Source organism: Zootermopsis nevadensis, unplaced genomic scaffold (assembly GCF_977971745.1).
Source record: "Zootermopsis nevadensis isolate Lab colony 2312 unplaced genomic scaffold, Znev_1.0 Znev_ptg000007l, whole genome shotgun sequence".
Lineage (NCBI taxonomy): Eukaryota > Metazoa > Arthropoda > Insecta > Blattodea > Termopsidae > Zootermopsis > Zootermopsis nevadensis.
Window position 1 is genome coordinate 18,725,321 of NW_028259139.1, and position 12,246 is coordinate 18,737,566.

At 46.6% G+C, this 12,246-nt stretch overlaps 1 long non-coding RNA gene across 2 annotated transcripts; it reads left to right on the forward strand.

The window, feature by feature from the left end:
- The first annotated feature begins 378 nt into the window (after nucleotides 1–378).
- On the forward strand, nucleotides 379–11,004 carry LOC110839281 (uncharacterized). Of its 2 annotated transcripts, XR_015533995.1 has the most exons (4): nucleotides 379–1,286; nucleotides 8,954–9,187; nucleotides 9,456–9,565; nucleotides 10,797–11,004. It is a non-coding gene; the product is annotated as an uncharacterized LOC110839281 (long non-coding RNA). The 2 variants fall into 2 exon arrangements; XR_015533994.1 differs by lacking the exon at nucleotides 379–1,286 and having other exon boundaries at nucleotides 7,840–9,187.
- Nucleotides 11,005–12,246: the final 1,242 nt, after the last annotated feature.

The window sequence follows — 12,246 nt, forward strand, 5'->3', positions numbered from 1 at the left end:
ATCCTTGGAATTGTCTTAAGACGTGATTTGATTTTAGAGGACATCTAAGTAACAAGCAGTCCTCCTCTTTACCTGTAACGGAAAATTAATGCTAGAACAAATAATGTGATATGTGATACATATAAAATTAGTTAATGGCTCTGTAAATTGTCTCAAGTCTGGGATCATATAATTGTACGCGGCAGATGGGAAGGCGTTCTGGTTTAAAGACGCCATTTCCAGGGCAGCAGCTGTTAATGCCCTTATATTTTTAAGGGTTCATGTAAAATAGCGTGTACACATATCTCGGAAGATTGCGGTCTTAACACTGAATTGGTACCATATAAAGGAAGAACAAGGAGAAAACGAACTGAAGATAGGCGTGAGAATGAAAAAAAAAAGTTTGGTTAGAATGTCTCTTCGATTCGTAGCCCGTGACATCGAGCGGGCAACGAGCTAGTTCGGCGATACCAACCTGACAATACTCCGCTATATTCAGTTGTTTCAGTTGTGATGGTGACCACAAACTTAAATGTTCACTCCTCGGTCGGGTGGATCATCGAGACAACAGGACAATAAACAGTAGGAGTAACAGGAACACATGAAATAGAAGCGTTAAAATTATATTTCGAATTTTGAGATGGTTGAAAGTTTCGATTTAGATATTATAGTATGAAGCTAGACCGAATAAAATCATGTGAGCTTCTGGGACTCTTTCAAAGTCTCTCTGTCGACGGCATTATTTGCGTTCTTCGAAGAAATAATTTTGTTTGGGCTCGAATTCGCTGTATGTGCAGTCGGAGTGTTGGCGACGCAGGCAATGCTTGTCCCCGGCACGGGAGACAAGCATTTTGCTGTGCAGGGATAAGACTACCTGACGGGGCCGGGTTCTCCTGCCTCTCGCGTGTTTGACCGGCTTCTGTTCGTAATAGCGTCTAGTCGCCATGACAGTTTGGTAGGAATGCTAGTGAAGCTCTCGTCTGTCTGATTGCCGAGATTGTGTGGTGGTGTTTGTGTGTTTACAATGTGAAGAAGTGTGCGTAATTATGCAGTGACACATCATAACAGAATACATAAATCGAGAGTCGTGTGTTTTAGTTTCTTTTAAATCTTGAATATCACCCAGCACGCTTGGTAGCAAGCCAGCATACAAGTGTTTCTTACTGTACAGAATTAATTTCGTTCTGTCGTTATATGTTTGTGGGCCGTACTAACAACGCCCAATTCGTATTTTCGTGTGGGCGATTTTTGGGCAGCCCTGATCCACTGCATTCAGTAAGAATGTACGGAAAGTTTACACCTTACGGGTATGGTACTTTGGCACCTGGAACATTTTATTATTGCCCTTTGAATTATCACACATAACCTATTTGATCTTTACCTACTAAAAATAAGTTCTAGGATTCTGAACTCTCTTTAGATACCAACTCCATTGTACAGGATCGTATTTGATAGGTTTAGTAATTCATGAAATTCCTCCTTATTAAGGAACATGAATATTTATGACCGCGTTCACAAGAGCCCACTCCTGGCGCGTGGTCTGAGCTGCATAAATCCAGTCCACACTTTCAACAACCTATTTCTCTTAAAATCAAAATTTCTGTTGTCATCTTTTCTACTCCGAGATCTTCCATATTAATTATTAAATCTGTAGAAGAATAACTAAACTTTAGACTACCAAAGACTCTCGCAATTAAACTTACAAAATTAAGTTACATATTAATTTAATTGTGTAATCGAGAAATCATTCAGTTAACACGAAAAAGTTTACGTGCATTATGCCAAGTCCATGTAGCTGTCTGCTTTGCACCATAATGAACGGGTTATGGTTGCCCGTCGAACGGACGAGTAGATGATGTAGTAGTTTATGAGAAATTACCTTTCGGTAGAATTTTTGAGGTTATCACGGCGTTCAGTACGAAGATGTTTGCTTTTGTTTTATATTCGTAATGATGGAGGCAAGTGAAACAAATGTCAAGTATCTGGAAAATAACACACCACAGTATACAATCTTAAGTACAGACTGTTCCAAAAAGATGTTTACACACATTCAATGAATAAAATACTTTTTAATAAAGTAAATCCGTACATACGTTAGCATTGACACTTGGTGAATTAGCGAATCTGTTATTACAGGTGTTCAAAATGGCCGCCGTTAGCTTCGTGTCACTTTTGACAGCGGTAAGCAACTAACAAGCCGTCAACAATGTTGCTATAATATTAAAATGGAACTGTTTGAGATATGGCTTTAGCTTCACTGTGATGAATCCTACGTTTCAATAACTTCACTGAATTTCTTGAAGAAATTTTATCAGTCTCGGAAAGAACACTGGAGTTTATAGGTCACTTGAATTAGTTCTTATAAATGCGCAAATTTGTGGCCCAACGACCTGAATGTGAGATTCGAATTGAAAGACAAGTATAGTGAAATTCGTTTCAACGGTTCTCTAGCGAAACTCCGAACTGTGGTGGACGTATATAGAAGCTGACTTGTCTTCGTGTTATACTTAATTCGAGTCCCGGTAAGAACTGACTATTCTATGCACTTTCACTATTTTAATCGAGGCAAAACGACAGATAATAATTAACTCGGTGAAACCGAAGCTCGTCTAGATATTATTTTCAGCCGGCACTGCATGTGGGGAGGTTAGGCCGGGTGAGGAGAGGGGGGACTGATTTGGGCTGAACCATTCTCGCCAGAACACAGTGACACTCTGGCTGTAGCTACAGATTACGTCGGCTGGGCACTCCCTTCGAGGCGACCTTGGTTTGTGTGTGTCGATTGTTGTTGAAGACCAACCAAACCAACCAAAGAAGCTAACTGAGGGCAGAGGCCTGCGCAAGCGCAAGCATCGTCCCTACCTAGGTGAAACCATTCCTGCGCACAAGACGCATTGCTGGAAATGGTAAACGGTCGTAATATAAGAACGGAAATTTTGCTAACGCTAACGGGGTTTCGTCGTGGCGGGAGCCTCGACCATTCAAACTGGGATTTGTTGCTGCTGATGGGAGGTTATCCTGTCAGGCAAGTTGTCGAAGGAATTTGGTTGGTTGGGTCTCTGGGGTATGAACCCAGAGAGGGAGGGGCCGTTTCGGCTGAAGGCCTCTGCGGCATGGGGGGAAGATCACTTCAGCTGATGGCCTCCATGATCGGGGGGAAGGGTGGCGGGCCGTGCCCCTATTAAGTTATACCCTGGCATTCGCCTTACAACTGAGGAAAGCACGGAAAACCTCAGTCAGGGTAGCCGAGTAGTCTAACCACTCGTTGTGCTGACTTGGCCGTCTTTTGGGGATGGCTTCGGCTGGCCTGCTGAACATCAGTCGCCCTCGGTTGCCCTTGGGTGAACTCTGGCAGCCCTCATTCGGCACGAGTGTCTTCCGAGTTGCCGAACTAAGGGGTTCCCCACACCAGCTAACCTCGAGTCAAACCTCTCAGTTAGTGCTCTGATGTGGTCGGCAAAGAAAGGGACCCCCAGATCCTCATGTATTTGCCTGTTACTAACGTACCAGGGCGCGTTAGTAACAATTCGAAGACACTTGGATTGCAGAACTTGCAGCTTCTGGACGTGGCTGTGGGCAGCTGACCTCCAGATCGGGCATGCGTAATCCATTATGGGACGGATGAGCTGCTTATAGAGTAGTACACCGTTCCTGATTGACAGGCCACTTCTCCTATTGATAAGCGGGCCTAGCACACCTAATCGTTGCGCTGCCTTCTTTCCCACTTGGTTGACGTGCGCCGACCAAGTAAGCCCGGCGTCAAGGGTGACCCCCAGATACTGTGCTGTTTTGACCCATTGGATCGGCTGTCCGAGGAACTGCACTGCTCGGGGCTGTTGGATGTGTCTTCTCGCGGAAATGAAGAGAACCGCGGTGCTCTTCGAGACGTTGATAGCAATCCTCCAGGCCCTGAGCCAGAGCTCAAGTCTACTGAGGTAGGTCTCCAGATACCTGACGAGAAGCGTTGGGCTACGGGACGTGACTACTAGAGCCGTGTCGTCCGCATATTGTGCTAACTCGACGTGGCGGGACGGTGTGGGTATGTCGTTGACATACAGACTGAAGAGCACAGGGGAGAGAATTCCGCCCTGCACAACTCCAGCCCGCATGGTACGACGTGTGGACATGGCCGACTGGAAGGATGTCTGGAATGTCCGGTCAGCGAGGTAGGAAGAGATGGTTTTTACCAAGTACGACGGGAAGTTGAGGACGGTCAGTTTGTATAGGAGGCCTTGGACCCAGACTGTGTCGAAGGCTTTGGCCACGTCCAGGAAAACCGCGCCGGTTAGCCGCTTCTCATCAAGGTTTCTGTTGACCCTTTCGACGAGGCGAGCCAGCTGTAACGATGTGCTGTGTCTGGGTCGAAACCCAAACTGCTCGTCGCGCAGCAGCCCGCGTTCACTGACCTCGTGTAGGACCCTCGTTAGTAGGATTTTCTCGCAGAGTTTGCCGACCGTGTCGAGAAGACTGATGGGTCTATAGGAAGAAGGTAGCGTGGGGTCCTTCCCCGGCTTCAGTATGGACACCACTCGAGCGTGTTTCCATGCCGAGGGGAAGTGTTGCCTGCGAAGGACCGCGTTGAACACTTTCGTGAGAAAGGTTACCGCGCGTCGTGGGAGATGTTTCAGGACCCTGTTCGGTATACCGTTGGGGCCCGGAGCCTTGCCAAGCTTGAGTCCCTTGATGGCCTGGGCGACCTCCGATGGACTGGTTAATTTTGGTTCATTTACAGGGGCATACTCGTATGCTCGCATCGCCTCGTTAACCATGTCAATTGTAGTCAGGTCCGACGGGTAGTCTACCGGCTGGAACTGGACCTCAAGGCTGTCGGCTAGGGCTTCTGCCTTCTCGGGGTTCGAGAGAGCCAGTCCTCCCATCACTAAGAAGGGGGGCGACGGAGTGGGGACTCGCATCACACGCTTGGTCATTTTCCAAAGCGACTGGTCCTCGCAGTCCAAGGATTCGAGCGTGTCGCTCCACTGTTCGTTCCGCCACTCGTTGAGACGATAGGTCACCGACCTCTGGAGTCGATTGACCTGGGTCTTAAGAGCGGGGTCTCTTGTGACCTGCCATCGCCTCCTCAGCCGGTTCTTCAGGCGTATTTCATCTCGAATACTAGCGGGTAGAAGCGGTCGCCTGTCAATGCGGGGTCGAAGCTTGGGAGCGGACGCTGCTGTGGCTTCCAGGATAGCACTGGTCAGCTCCTCGACGCACTTGTCAATTTCTTCCTCGTCGTTTACCACGGGGTTCCCCGGTAGTCTGCTTTCGAGGCAAGCCTGGAATGCAGCCCAGTCCATTCTCGCGAAGTCCGGGCGATCAGGCAGGTTTTGAAAGGACGATCGGCACGTGGTGTCGACGAGGACGGGCAGGTGATCTGAGCTGAGTGCGGGGCAGACAGTCAGGTGCACCGGTAGGACGAAGTCCTTGATGAGGACAATATCAAGGACGTCAGGTGTGGCGTTGTGTGTGTAGGGAGCCGTGGTTGGAGAATCCGGCCCGTAGATGAAGCAGGAATTTCTGTTGGCGTAATCACGCAGGAGCGAGCCCCTAGTAGAGATAAGGCTAGAATTCCAGTCCGTGTGTTTCGCGTTGAGGTCACCAGCCAAGAGGACCGGGAAACCCCCGCTCAAGCACTCGGTCAGGTCCGACTCTATCCATGGCCGGGTGGGTGCGAGGTATGCCGCCACTAGCTTGACTTTCCTGGTTGCCAGTACCAGGTGAATGGCGGTTGCTTCTAGTTGTTGTAGACCCGATACCGGCACAGGGTAATGATCAATGCCCCTGCGGACAAGGATCGCTGTGCCACCCCCTAGCGTCGGGCGGTCCGTACGGTGGCAAACGTAGTTCGCGAACCTCAAGGCCCGACCCGACGTGAGGTGCGTCTCGTTCAGGAGGCAAACATCGACTCCGTAGTCACCGAGGAACTGCTCCAGCTCCAGCTTCCTGTCGCGGACACCGTCGGCGTTCCAGTAAGCCAGCCGCAAGGCCTTGCTACCGTGTCCTCTAGGCCGTGCAGTCATTGTCGGCCATGAAGAGGAGAACGGTTTTGAGGAGGGCTCGCGGACGAGACCCCCCGGGGGGGAGTGAATGGATCGCGGCGAGGAGACGTCGTGTCAACTCAATGCAGACCCGTGGTGAGAGGGTTTCCAGGATATCTGAGATGTCCTGGAGCGGTGATTGACCCTTGGGTGGGGTGGGGTCAGTCTTCTTGAGAGCAGGTGCTGTGGGATTTGCCACCGGCGCCACAGGACGAGCGGGCTTGGCACGGCCGCCCTTGGGGATAGTCTGCCGCTCAGTCTGTACAATGGCTCCAGTTGGCGTTGGGGCGGGGTTCTTCATAGCCGCAGCCTTGACGACGCGGCCACCACGGACCACGTGGTTCCACCCAGGGCCCAAGTTCTCCTGCTCGAGGGAAGGCTTAGCTAGCGCCGATTTGGGCGCTGGCAGGCGCGTGGAGACGTCGTCCTTTCGGCCGCGATCCCCTTTCGCACGCTGTGCAGCGGCCGTCTTGGCTTCCTTCCACTTACTGCAACCTCTATAGTTCGCAGTGTGGTTGCCTCCGCAGCTGCAGCACTTAAGTTGTTGCTTGGGGGTGGCACACGACCCGGATGGGTGAGCGTCCCCGCAGGCCACGCACCTGGGTGCATAACCGCAGTTCCGCTGCGTGTGCCCGAAGCGTTGGCACCGTTTACACTGCATGGGCCCCTTTGGTGCAACATATGTTTCTACCTTGACCCGCAGACCGCAGATCTCAGTAAGGGAACGCACTTTCGCCACGTCGGGGCCTCGTGCTATCGACACTATAAAGTGTGGCGTAAGGGGACGGTCACCGTCCTGGTCCATGGCCCGGCGCCTCGATCGCAGTTGCATGACCCCCTGCACAGCAATGTGCATGGCGGCCAGCTCCTCGCGTACCTCGGCCTCAGGCATGCGCACTCCCAGGTTTTTAATCAGCAGGCGCACGCACCGATCCTCAGGGAGGGAGAATGTGTGAAAACTCACACCCTCGCCCTCATCGAGGGACCGCAGGACCCTGACGGTGGCCCGGAACCCGTCGGCGGTCTCAGGCACAAGAGCCAGAAGGTCTCCCTTCATCTGCGCCACGATCCCGCAGGCCAACTCCGCGCGAATCCTATGCAGGAAGCTGCGTACGTCCTTCACCCCAGAGACGTACACCGGGGTTTTGTTACGGCGCTCCCCCGGAGCCGTTTTGTCCACTTGAGCGTTGGAAGAAGAAGCGGCGTCAGATGACACACCAGTGAGCGGCCCGGACAGGTCCCCAGTCACCTCCATCGAGGAAGAGGGTCCCGGCTGGGAGCCGGGTCCCTTGGCTGAGGGCTGCACTGTCCTGCTCATGGAAGCGGTGGATGATGTTGCTGCTACCGACGGTCCATCGGGCCGATGAACTTTTGCCGGTGCCGGCAGAGAAGGTGACTGGGCTCCGGACAGTGGCCCGGGCGTCGGGCGCCTGGATGCGGGTTCCAACGAACCGCTCGAATTGGACAAGTCCAACTCTTTGGCTTTCCTCTTGCCAGTGTTGGCTCGAGTAGGCCCTCCGACCACGGTCGTAGCTGCTGTATTTAATGCTGCTGCCACTGCTGCCCGCTGTCTTTGCTTTTCCGCCGCGATGGCGTCCAGGATCTGCTTCTGGACCTGTTGGAACACTTCAGGGAGGTGGGCCTTCAGAAAGGCCAGCTCACCTCCTTCCATGTCTCTCAAACTTTGTTCAACTGTAAGAGACCACGACGTCCACGTCACAGATTTCTTAATAATTCTTATATAAGATAAGCACTTTCTATTTTCTAAAACGTTTTACCAGCACAAAAGCTCAACTCCGTAGGTAAGGAAATGTAATGTTGAAGAGAGGAGAGCGGATCAATTTAAACATTCAGTCCGTACCGCAAAGGAAACATTAATCCGTCCCCATGATAACAATAAAATGATTAATGGTATTTAAGTAAATTATGGCCGGTATTGAAATAACACTAGCTAGGGTTATAATTTATGTAGTAGCTGATGGTTTAATAAATAGGTTGGGCTGGCTCAGGATGGGGACTAGTGGTGGCCTCTTGTGAGCACGATAATGAACCTTCTGGTTGCATAAAATGTTTGGAATTGGCTTGGATCCGTGGAGTAAGGAAGATGTTTTCAAACGTCTTTGCCACGGTGAGCGTTAGAAGACGAATCAGATAATTTAAACACGTGTATAATCTTCAGTTTTTTTCTTTCTGTGACGAGACAACACCGCAGTATGGAACAATTTGAAACTTTTATATGACGATCTGTTAAAGCCAGAAACCACAGAAGTAAATGAGCGCATTGTTTGTAATATCTTCCAGATCAGGCTAAAACTTCAAATGGGATGTTTAAGCGTGCATTTTATATATTTTGTCATTATAACAATTCAGTCAGAGTACAGATGAGTTCAGGATGAATGTTTACAAACAGAACCTGTGGCTGACCTTCCTCCCAGGGATCTGTCTCCTCAGAACTTTAGGTGTGTGTTTATGATACGTAACATAGCACTTGGTAGAGTCAGTATGTTATTATGTTACTGGGTGATCGGAGCACAGCGGTGGCACAGATGACATCCTGCTGTGGGAGGAGAGAGGTTGGAAAGTGGTGTAGGACTAGACATTTATAAATCTTTTTGGATAAAATGTGGTCATAGCGATCGGCCATAGGCATTGTAAACAAAATGTAACTTCCTTCCCTTTCAGAAGATAAATTACATGTGAAACAATGTAAAGCTTCAACTGTCTGGGGATGAACCCAGTCCGATACGCGCTGAGAAGGACAGGAAAGGGGTCTGTAGGATAGGATTTCTCTGAAAATAAACGTGTACTATAGCGATTCACATATTCTGAAGGGTTATGTGGACTGATACTGTCTGGAGACCACTGCCCTAGACCATAATGTGTGGGTGGGATTTCAAAGGTCCTTCTGTGCATTTTGTCGAAATGTGTCATTGCAGGAATCATCCTGAGGAGGTGCAGCGTTTAATTCCGTGGCTGAACAGAGAGCTTCAGGTAATCTTACGAGGCCCTGGGTTATCTGCAGCTGCCCCATAACCACATGCTGTCGCAAGAGTTCCGACGCCCACTGTCTACCATCCTCAGGCAACGCCGTGACCACTTTTGCTGGCTCGTCTTATGACATGGTTGGCTTCGATGAAAATGCTCGTTACGCAGTGCATAAGAACTTTGGGGTTTGTGTCAGTTGTATATTTGATTTCCTATTTTTGAATAAGCAGCCTGAATGTGTGTTCTGTTTTGTCTAAAAATTTAGGATAATCATTGGATTTTTATGAATTATAATGTGAAAGGAGAAGAATGTTTTAGTCTATGTAATGCTGTCAGCTAAAACATGTAGGTCAGATTCCATTTAGGTCTAGAGTGGCCCAATACAGACCTTAGCTAATATGAAATTTGTGTAAATAAGTTGTCATAATGCAGCTCATCGTGATTATGTTGTAGGAGCATGAAGTTCTGTCTGACAGCTCTGACAATGTGGCAATTCTACCATCAGATGAGATCTCGCAGGAGGACATGAAGACTCAAGCTCTCCTGTAGCTGGTCCTTCCGAGGTATGATTACTGATAGCACCATCTCACTTTAAATTGGCAATATTTTTGAAGTTGATCTTTGCCCTCTTAGTTAGGGTTACAGAACCGTATTCTTACATTTTGTATCTTTGCACTACAGCAATGCCAGCCTTTGTCAATACTAGAAGTAGGAGTAGTTTTAATAATAGAGTTCTCATTTCCCAAAATTGAAAACCAAATTACGTTTTGACACTTATTGAGGGATGGAATTACAATAGAATTAATGAATTTTAAATGTGCTGAAATAAAACTTGCCTTTCCCATAACATAATGAATGAACAAACAGTAGAGCTAATAGGAACCAGATAATTTCTAAAAGACATTAAATTATATAATTTAATAGGATAAAATTATTGTCTCTGCCAACATCCCACTGAGAAGGTTAGGACATAGATACAAGGTTAATATTAAATTGAATCTTCGGAAGGCCGAAACATGTTGTTCCAGTGAATGGACTTTGAATTTAGTATATATAAGGGATGAACAAGGAAAATCAAGAATCGCCATGACACACTGGGATGCTACACTAAAGACTTGTAGTAATTATGAATTTTGTGATTCCAAAATGAGTATTATACAGATGTAAACATTTATTTTGGAAATTAAAATTATGTTATCTTAAATTTTTTAAGATTTCCCTCAGTTGTTATACGCACTTTTTAATAACTTCCCAACATATTATTATTATTATTTGTTGTGTGATTCTGCGTCATGACTTCATTTCGACAGCGCAGAAGACATTGAGTCAGGCAGAGAAATTCTGTTAAGGGGTTGCATCTCGTGTTTCAATCGAAGTAGGAGTTATTATTATTATTATCCCATCTCTTCACCACTTTATGGGGTATGTACTCCCATGTACCCAAGACAGACCTTGTCCCTAAGGTACGTAGGGCAGCGGCCATTTCCGGGATCCATATTGTTTTTAACACGTGCCACATGTATTATATAATTTTATTTTATGAAAGCGTCTTTTAGATTATGTATGAAGTTCCCAAAATGGCGGTCTTCAGAAGTTCCCCGATGTCGTGTTCGCCCTGAATGTTGGCCAAATATTTCCTGAGCGACCTGGAGACAGTTTCTGTCGCTCCTATAACTATTGGGATTACTTTTGCCTGAACGTTCCATATTCTCTGTATTTCTATGAGAAGGTCCTTGTATTTCAACATCGTCTCTGCTTCCTTATTATCATCATCGTTTGTTGTGTGATTTGCAGATTCGTCACAACAGTCGACCATTATATTGTGTGGATGCCAATTGGATGCGCTGTGTCGATTGTGCTCGGCATGAAGAACATCTAAATTTAATGGCATTTCAATATAAAGGTGAACCTTCCAACACATTCCTGCGCACGTCGAGCTGCTTTTGTGGTATGGTCGAGAACTGGTTATTGACGTTAAGAATTTTCACAAACCTCAACAGAAACAGTGCCATAGCGAGTAATATTACAACTGAATTATTCTTCTAAAAAATATGTTGCATTTATTTCTGTTATTCCATCCATTTTTTGACTTCAGTCATCCCCTTGTGTCTGAAAGATTTAATGTAGGTTTAACATTCTGAATCTTTACAATCACGTGGAAGCCTGTGAAAATGCGTAGACATTCTTTTTTAAATTAGGAAATGAGTTAGCTTCTAATTACATTTGATTTAAAATAATTCAGTAAGTAAATTATATGTGTCCCTCACTATCTGTTGATTTCCTACATTGTTTTTTTTTTAGCATAATTAATTATAATATCTAAAGGGAACAATTTAAATTGCACCCGAGAATAAATAATTAATTTAAAGTCTTGGCTGAGCTCTGTGCAAACGATGGTACGCATTGTGACCACCACCTAACTCTGGAAGGCTGACAGAAGGTGGTACTCATTGATAGGTTGTCATTTAACTATAATTTGGCAGCCACAGGAGATGTTCCTTTGACAAGAGTTGATACTGTCCTTTGAAGGTGTGTTCCGTATCTGATCAAAAGCGAAAGGTTATCCTGGCTTGGCCACGTTGCAAGAGTGGAAGGAAAGAGGGTAACTAGAAGAGTGATGGAATGGAGACCACGGAAACGATGGAGAGATGATGTGGAGTGAGGGGATGGAGAAGAATTGTGAGTGATAGGACAAAATGGAAAAAACTCGTCGAACAAGCTAAGACCCACATTGGGTTATAACGCTACAAGAAGATGATTCTCAATTTTTAGACAAAACAGAACACACATTCAGGCTGCTTATTCAAAAATAGGAAATCAAATATACAACTGACACAAACCCCAAAGTTCTTATGCACTGCGTAACGAGAATTTTCATCGAAGCCAACCACGTCATAAGAGGAGCCAGCAAAAGAAGTGAACTCGTGAACTCATGTCATTGCCTGTCTCTTTAGATCACTCTTCATGTGTGAGGTCAAACTCAAAGAGAACGACGTCATACCTCGTGACTATTGATCATTCACCCCACTTTATTTAATATCATATATAAGATAGTGTAGTTGCGTCATATTGTGATTTATTAAATTAAAATTAAATTATTTGGTTATTCCGTCAAATCACAATGTATTTAAAATAAAATAATTAAAATATCATTCTGTGTTCCATATCAAATAATCGATTTACAATTGGAACAGTTACAACATGTTTCGGTTTTATAAAACCATCATCAGGTGTAAAATTATAT